Genomic DNA, 7,129 nt, shown 5'->3' with positions numbered 1-7,129 from the left:
GCAAATGCTGATAATCTTAACATTCTTATAGTTCACAAACACTCCTAGGCAACCTCCCCAAACAAGACCACCCTCTCATGTCAAACTTTTTCAATTTAATGAGTTGACCTATTACCTCTGGAAGTCCTTTCCAGCCCTCACACACTGAAATGCCAGAAATTGCAGCTACACAAGTTTACCTATTGATGCCAGAAGCTCTTTAGGCTTGGCAATGCTTATAATATTAACATTCTTATAGTTCACAAACACTCCTAGGCAACCTCCTCAAACAAGACCACCCTCTCATGTCAAACTTTTTCAATTTAATGAGTTGACCTATTACCTCTGGAAGTCCTTTCCAGCCCTCACACACTGAAATGCCAGAAATTGCAGCTACACAAGTTTTCCTATTGATGCCAGAAGCTCTTTAGGCTTGGCAATGCTTATAATATTAACATTCTTATAGTTCACAATCACTCCTAGGCAACCTCCTCAAACAAGAACACCCTCTGATGTCAAACTCTTTCAATTCTTGAGTTTACCTACTTCTGGAAGGTTCTTTCCAGCTCTCACACAGTGATATGTCTTGAAATTCCAGCTACAGCTACACAAGTTTCCCTATCGATCAGGCCTGGCAATGCTGATAATTTGAACATTCTTAGAGAACTCAGATTTCCGAGATTGTATGGTAACCATTTAAACCAGATGGCATCTGGCACTAGACCATATATTAGCAGGGGGCATATGAGAGATGTCACTGAGTCATTTCTTCAAATCGCTGTGGTGGTTCAGGTTAAGTTCTTGTAGGTTGGTGTTGCTGAATGTGGAAATATTTCCAAACCCTTCACATAAGCTTATAGATAGTTTGCCTAACGTTTGTGTAACATTACTTTGTTCAATTAAAAATAAAACATTAATTTGTTCGAAACTAGGGAGCATCCAACTTCTGCAAGCAAACACTCCTGAGCCAGGAATATCTCTCTTATCATGATTCTCAGCCATAGAGCCTCCAATAGACCAATCACATATGCAAATTGAATTAGAACATTTTTTAGCGGCCAACTATACTAGCAGTTAACATAAAGAACTTATGTCAAACGTATTGCCGTTCCAATCGTACCATTATTCATGATGACAAAACCACAAAGCTAAACATTTTAATAAACTTATGTCAAACGTATTGCCGTTCCAATCATACCATTATTCATGATGACAAAACCACAAAGCTAAACATTTTAATAAACTTATGTCAAACGTATTGCCGTTCCAATCGTACCATTATTCATGATGACAAAACCACAAAGCTAAAACATTTTAATATTTAAGAATAGCCTGCACAGTTTGCCACTAAACGAGTCCGAATATTTTTGGCAGAATAACCCATCTGTGTGAATTGAGACAACTTGGCATTAAATTGTGCATCATTAGGCATCTCCCACTTCCTTGGCAAACTCAGCTCCTTCCTAGGAATGAACAATCTCTTACTATGGGCTATACTGTCCTGGCTTCCCAATATATGGCCAAATCTCATACTACATCGTGCTAAAAAAAGTACAGCTTAGAGGCATTCCCATAAGATATTGTCGCTGGGCTTCTGATAATTACAGACGCAGTATTGGCTCAATGTTTTGAAAAAAAAATATATAGCATGAAATTTAATAAATATAAGGATTAGACAAATACCCTTGGCTGCTAATTACATTCTAATGCAGTTCAGGAGGCATTTACATAAGATATTGTTGCTTGGCTTTTGATAATTACAGACACAATATCAGATCAATGGAAAAAAATTATAGCAAGAAATTTAATTTATGTAAGGCAACTACTCTGGACTGCTGAGTAAATTCAAGGGATTTTTTGCTTGCAAGTTACAATAAAATGATAAAAGTATCTTGCCACTCCAGCTTCAGAAGATCAACCCAAATGTCTAGCCTGCATTCTCTGAATATGAGACCAAATCTGATATGTATTCTCTCCCAAAATAATCCAAAAGATCGATACCGGTCTTCAAGCATCTAAAAAGGCCTTCTTTGTGCTCACTGGATATGAATTCCCCCTGAGAAAGCTTATTACTTGCGTTCAACCAGGTCACATTAAGCTTGCACCTGCAAGTTCTTAAAGCAAAAACACAAATAAGCACGTAAATCATTTTAAATTTGTTGTTGCCCCTATTTAATTCGATAAAAAACTTTGAGCTTATTCAAGGTTTTTTTTGGTTATAAAAGACTATAACTCCATAACTAGATTTGCATTTGCGGTACTTAGAATTGATGTCTGTCCAAAGGCCAAGAAGCAAAAATGCGAGAGAGCATCCTCATGGCCCAGAACTGGCAACTGATACAATTGAGTACAGGGCTTTATGGGGATGATAGAACTGTCTCTAGTTATGATAACAGTCTTGTACTCTGGCACTTCTAGTAGTAATTCCTCGAAATGAGCCCTGGATCAGACATCATCCAATATCATTAGGTTTCAATTATATTGACTAAAAGGCTGTTGATTTAACTGTATGAGTAGTACTTCAACATTCTGAAACTCCCCTTCCAATTTGGGGACTGTGAAACAGTGAAGAAATGTACATTTTCAAACAAACTGATGTCCATAGAAAGAAAGTTATTTTTCAGTATGCTGTAAAAGATCTGCTCAATCCTAGATCAGAGCATCAAAAAGAAAAAATCATGAAAAATCATTGTTGTAAATCTAATCATGTACAAATTTAACACCAGAAAATGTAGGCTGACCACATGAAAAACACCTCAGGAACAGAGGATATGTAAGGGTTGCAAACTTAATGGTGCAATTGACAAAACACTCCAAACTGATATACGAACAGGGAAATAATCGTCTACGTATGTGGACTGTAGGATTTAAAACCGACTTTAGACTTATGAAAAACACCTCAGGAACAAAGAATATGCAATGGTTGTAAACTAAATGGTGCAACTGACAAAACACTCCTAGTTTTCTTACTTACAATCATTAAAACAGATATACCAACAGAGAAGGAATCATCTAAGCATGTAGAATATTGGTTTTGAAACTGATCTTAGCCTTAAATGTCCACAGATCAATTTATCCTTGATGTCCTACACACCAAAGCCCTTTGCCCAACATCTTAGTGCATTGATCGGATGGGCCTAAAAAATTCAGAGGTTTCCTCGTAGAGGATTAAAAATTAGTTGAAAAACAACGTCACAAATAAAAGAATGAAACATTACCTTTGATATGGTGATCATTGCAAATAGCCGAGGCCAAAATCGCTTTCCCACCATCCCCCCATAGAATGCACCCCAACAACAGACACCTCGCTTTGGAATAAAAGCTCCTTCAAATCCCAACATACTTCTCCAATCCCGCATAAAACAGAGATTCCAGAGGAACATTACTAAGATAAGAGTATTTGTTAGCCTCCACCATTTCAGTACTTTGACGCAGGTTACCTGAAATCATTTGCTGTTGAATCATGCTATTCAGCGTAGTACACTTCTATCTGTAGGCTGTAATTCCTTGTATAGATTTTTCAGGACTGCCATAAGATTTCTAGCTTCTAAAGTTACTTGGCTGGGATGCCTCTTCTAGCTTGCGTAATATCTACAGTTACGAAATACATTGAGAGCGCTGATGGTCTCGCAAGGCTTTCCATTATAGGGTATCTGATCCCAAATATCCGAGAACATAATGCATGCATAGATCTCCCGCAAGAAATCATTACCCTTGCATCTTATACATTGACTTTGGAAAACTCTATATGAAAAAAAAAAATTGAAGCAGCTCATCAATACATCATTGAAGGATCGATGAATTGTGCTACACAGTTAGAATCGGAAAAAAAATCAGATTAACAAAAAGAAATTCGATCATAATTGCGTTGCACAACTCAATGATCCTTCAAAATGTATTCAAAAACTGCTTCAAATGTTTCTTTTTCTTAATCGATCGTAGTCGTTTCTTGACACTTTTTGAATCTTCCGAGGTTAGATGCCCTATGATGAAAGCCCTGCAACGACCAATGCACGCTACCGATTTTTTTCAAATATACATCCCACAGTTTTTGTTCCTTCTCCGGATTGAAAAATGGCATCGTGCTAATCAATTTTGCAATAAAAATACAAAACTTATAAAAAATTGGAAAATTTTCATTAAAACTTAGTAATTTCTAGAACCTTCCTTTATGTTTGAGAACTACATCTATGCAATTTTCTCTTCCTGTTTTTTTTGTTTCCCCTATTTTGATTCGGTTATACGCCTACGATGGAAACCTCTTAAATCACGCCCATTAATTAAATGATAAACCTTAATAACTAAATTTTAATAAAATTACGGTTTTAACCCTACCAGAAGCAGAGCCCTAAACTGGAAGAGCTGCTTATTGATCTGTGGCAGACAGAAGCCAAGAACGCGGATTGTACCGCGACAAGAGGCGGCACAGGTGAACGGGTTGCTCTCGCCTCTCAGAAGCTCAACACAATGGCATCTGATTTGTTTTGAGCTTTATGATCTACGATCACGTCGGGCAGAATTGAACCGAGTCGTCCCAACCGCTCTGTCCCTCTTTCATTCAAAAAAAATATAAAAAAATTGAAAATTTGAATAACTATAAAATACACAAAAAAAATGCCGTCCTCCACACCAGTTCTGCAGGCTCATGCTTTCATGACCGCTGCTGCTCTGACCTGCACAGTAGAAGAAAACAAGAGAAAGGCAAAGCAATGAGGTTGCGAATTAGGGTTTAAATGCGATTTCAAGTTTTCTTTTCTAGGGTTAGGTCATGTGGTTTGTTTCGTTTTCTTTTTCTTTGCAACGCTCATTCCATGGATTATACAAGCATATCTGTATTTTAAAAAATCCAAGCAAAGTATGTGAAGAAAAAAAATCCAAGAAAAAAAATCCAACCACAATATTTAGCATTCATAAATAATAGTAAAGAGCTGATTGTAATAAATTTGACATTCATAAATAATAGTAAAGAATTGAAGGAAAATTCAAATTATAAATATTTAACATTTGCTTTACTATGATCTACTTATATATAAATATTAGGTTTAATATATGTGATATATATTGAAACCTAACCCTAATCATATATCTAATTCTAAGTCTAACCCTAATCTTAACTCTTATCTAATATTAAATCTAACCTTTAAAATTAAATCCAGACACTAATCTTATTTAAACCCTAATCATATATTAACCCTAATTCACCTATTTTTCTTATAACCATAATTTTACCCTACCCTCCCTAACTCTTATTGAACCCTAATCTAGCATCAACCCTAACTCTAGCCTTACTACACTAATATTAACCCTAATAATATTCAAACCATAATCATAATTAAAACTTAATCCTAACCTTATTTGAACCCTAACCCTAACTTGAAGATTTCTCTTAAAACCCTGATTAAAACCTAACCATAATTGAAACTCTTATTTGTAATTCTAATTCTAACCTTAACCATAATTGAACTATAACATCAACTCTTTTTGAATGATAACCATAATTTTACCCTAACCCTAACTAAATCCTAACGTAATTGAATCATAGCCCTAACTCTAACACTAATTAAACCCTAACCATAAATAAATTATATTGATAAACTTAATTGAATGTTAATCCTAACTTTAACACTTATTAAGCCACAATTTAAGTTGAACACTAACCTTAATCTTAGCCCTATCCCAATGAAACCTCATCCTAATTTAACCATAATCAAAATCCTATCTCTAATTCTTATTCTAACCCTAACTTTAACCCTAGTCCAACATTGAATCTAACCCTAATTTAACCCTAATGCTAACATTGTTTAAACACTAGCATGACATTATTACTAACCCCAATGTAACCCTAACTCTAATTTTAGCTATAGCCCAAATTAAACCCCAACCATAACCCTAATTCAAACTTTATCATAAATAAAATAACTTTCCCTTATTGAATCCTAATCTAACATTAACCTTAATCGTTATTGAATCATAACCTTAACGGTAACCCTAATTCTATTGAAACTTATTCATAATATAACCCTAATCCTAACCCTAAGTCAAAGATTTCTTCTATAATCCTAATTGATACCTAATCTCATTTAACCCTATTCTAACCTAACATTAACCCTAATTGTAATGGAAATCCCTATTCTAGTTTTAATCTTAACTGAGCTTGAACCTAAACCCTAGTGCAACCTTAATGCTAATTGTAACCTTGATACCAAAGTTTATTTTATAACTTTAGCGCTAACTCTAACCCTAACCTAACAATGTAAAGGCATTGATTATAACAAGTTTAACAAATGTATTGTTAACCATAACCCTAATTGAACCCTAACTCTAAATGAACCATAACATCAACCCCAAGCCTAAACTTGACCTTGACCTAAGTTTTCTCCTAAAATCTTAATCCTAGCCCTAATAAACTATGACCTTAACCCTAATTAAACCCCAACCACAACCTTGACCTTGACCTCAAGATTTATCCTAGAACCCTAACACTAACTCAACACTAACCATAACCTTAATCAAAACCCTAATTAAACCCTATCTCTAACATAAGCCTAACCCTAATTTAACTCAAACTCTAAATCCTAACCCAACACATGCAAAGCTTTAAAATGGCCACAACTCTAGTTTTATCTATCCTAACCTTAACACTAACCCTAATTACGTCGAGAGGCGTAACCTACAATGGCGTCATATAGGGGTCATCAAACTTGTCGGTGTAAGAAAAAAGAAACGGTTCACATCCCTGAGAGTTAGAAATGCATATGAATGGTTTCAGTGAGTTGAGAGGCGTTTCAACACTAAAGAAAACGGAAACATATCTCTCGGCCATGGAATGTAACTGCTACAAGCATTCCAGGCACTGTTCCAAGTATCTGTTTCAAGCGCATGCCGCAGTCGAGATGAGAATATGAACGGTCATTGCAACATTTTGAAGTGGAACACATATATGCATTTCGTTTTTAATATAAACATATGATTTTCTATTAGAATCTGTTCACTTTCACTTGCCATTTGAACAGGTAGAATCCACGCACTCAAAATCTATTTGTTCTTCATTCAGATTATTGTTTCTTCTTTTATTTGTTTATTTATATAATATTAATGTGTTACATCTGCCTCCCTTCACCCTTAGATCAGCGTTTCTTGGAGCTACAGG

The 7,129-nt window shown here is 35.3% G+C and overlaps 1 long non-coding RNA gene across 1 annotated transcript; it reads right to left on the bottom strand.

The window, feature by feature from the left end:
- Positions 1 to 1,623: 1,623 nt before the first annotated feature.
- Positions 1,624 to 4,862, bottom strand: LOC131074099 (uncharacterized). The gene is made up of 2 exons (XR_009113023.2): positions 3,198 to 4,862; positions 1,624 to 2,419 (listed from the first exon to the last, which is right to left on the bottom strand). It is a non-coding gene; the product is annotated as an uncharacterized LOC131074099 (long non-coding RNA).
- Positions 4,863 to 7,129: the final 2,267 nt, after the last annotated feature.

The sequence above is a fragment of the Cryptomeria japonica genome, chromosome 4 (assembly GCF_030272615.1).
Source record: "Cryptomeria japonica chromosome 4, Sugi_1.0, whole genome shotgun sequence".
In the NCBI taxonomy this organism is placed as follows: Eukaryota; Viridiplantae; Streptophyta; class Pinopsida; order Cupressales; family Cupressaceae; genus Cryptomeria; species Cryptomeria japonica.
Note: the sequence above shows the minus strand (reverse complement) of the source record. Positions and strands in the feature narration are given on the sequence as shown.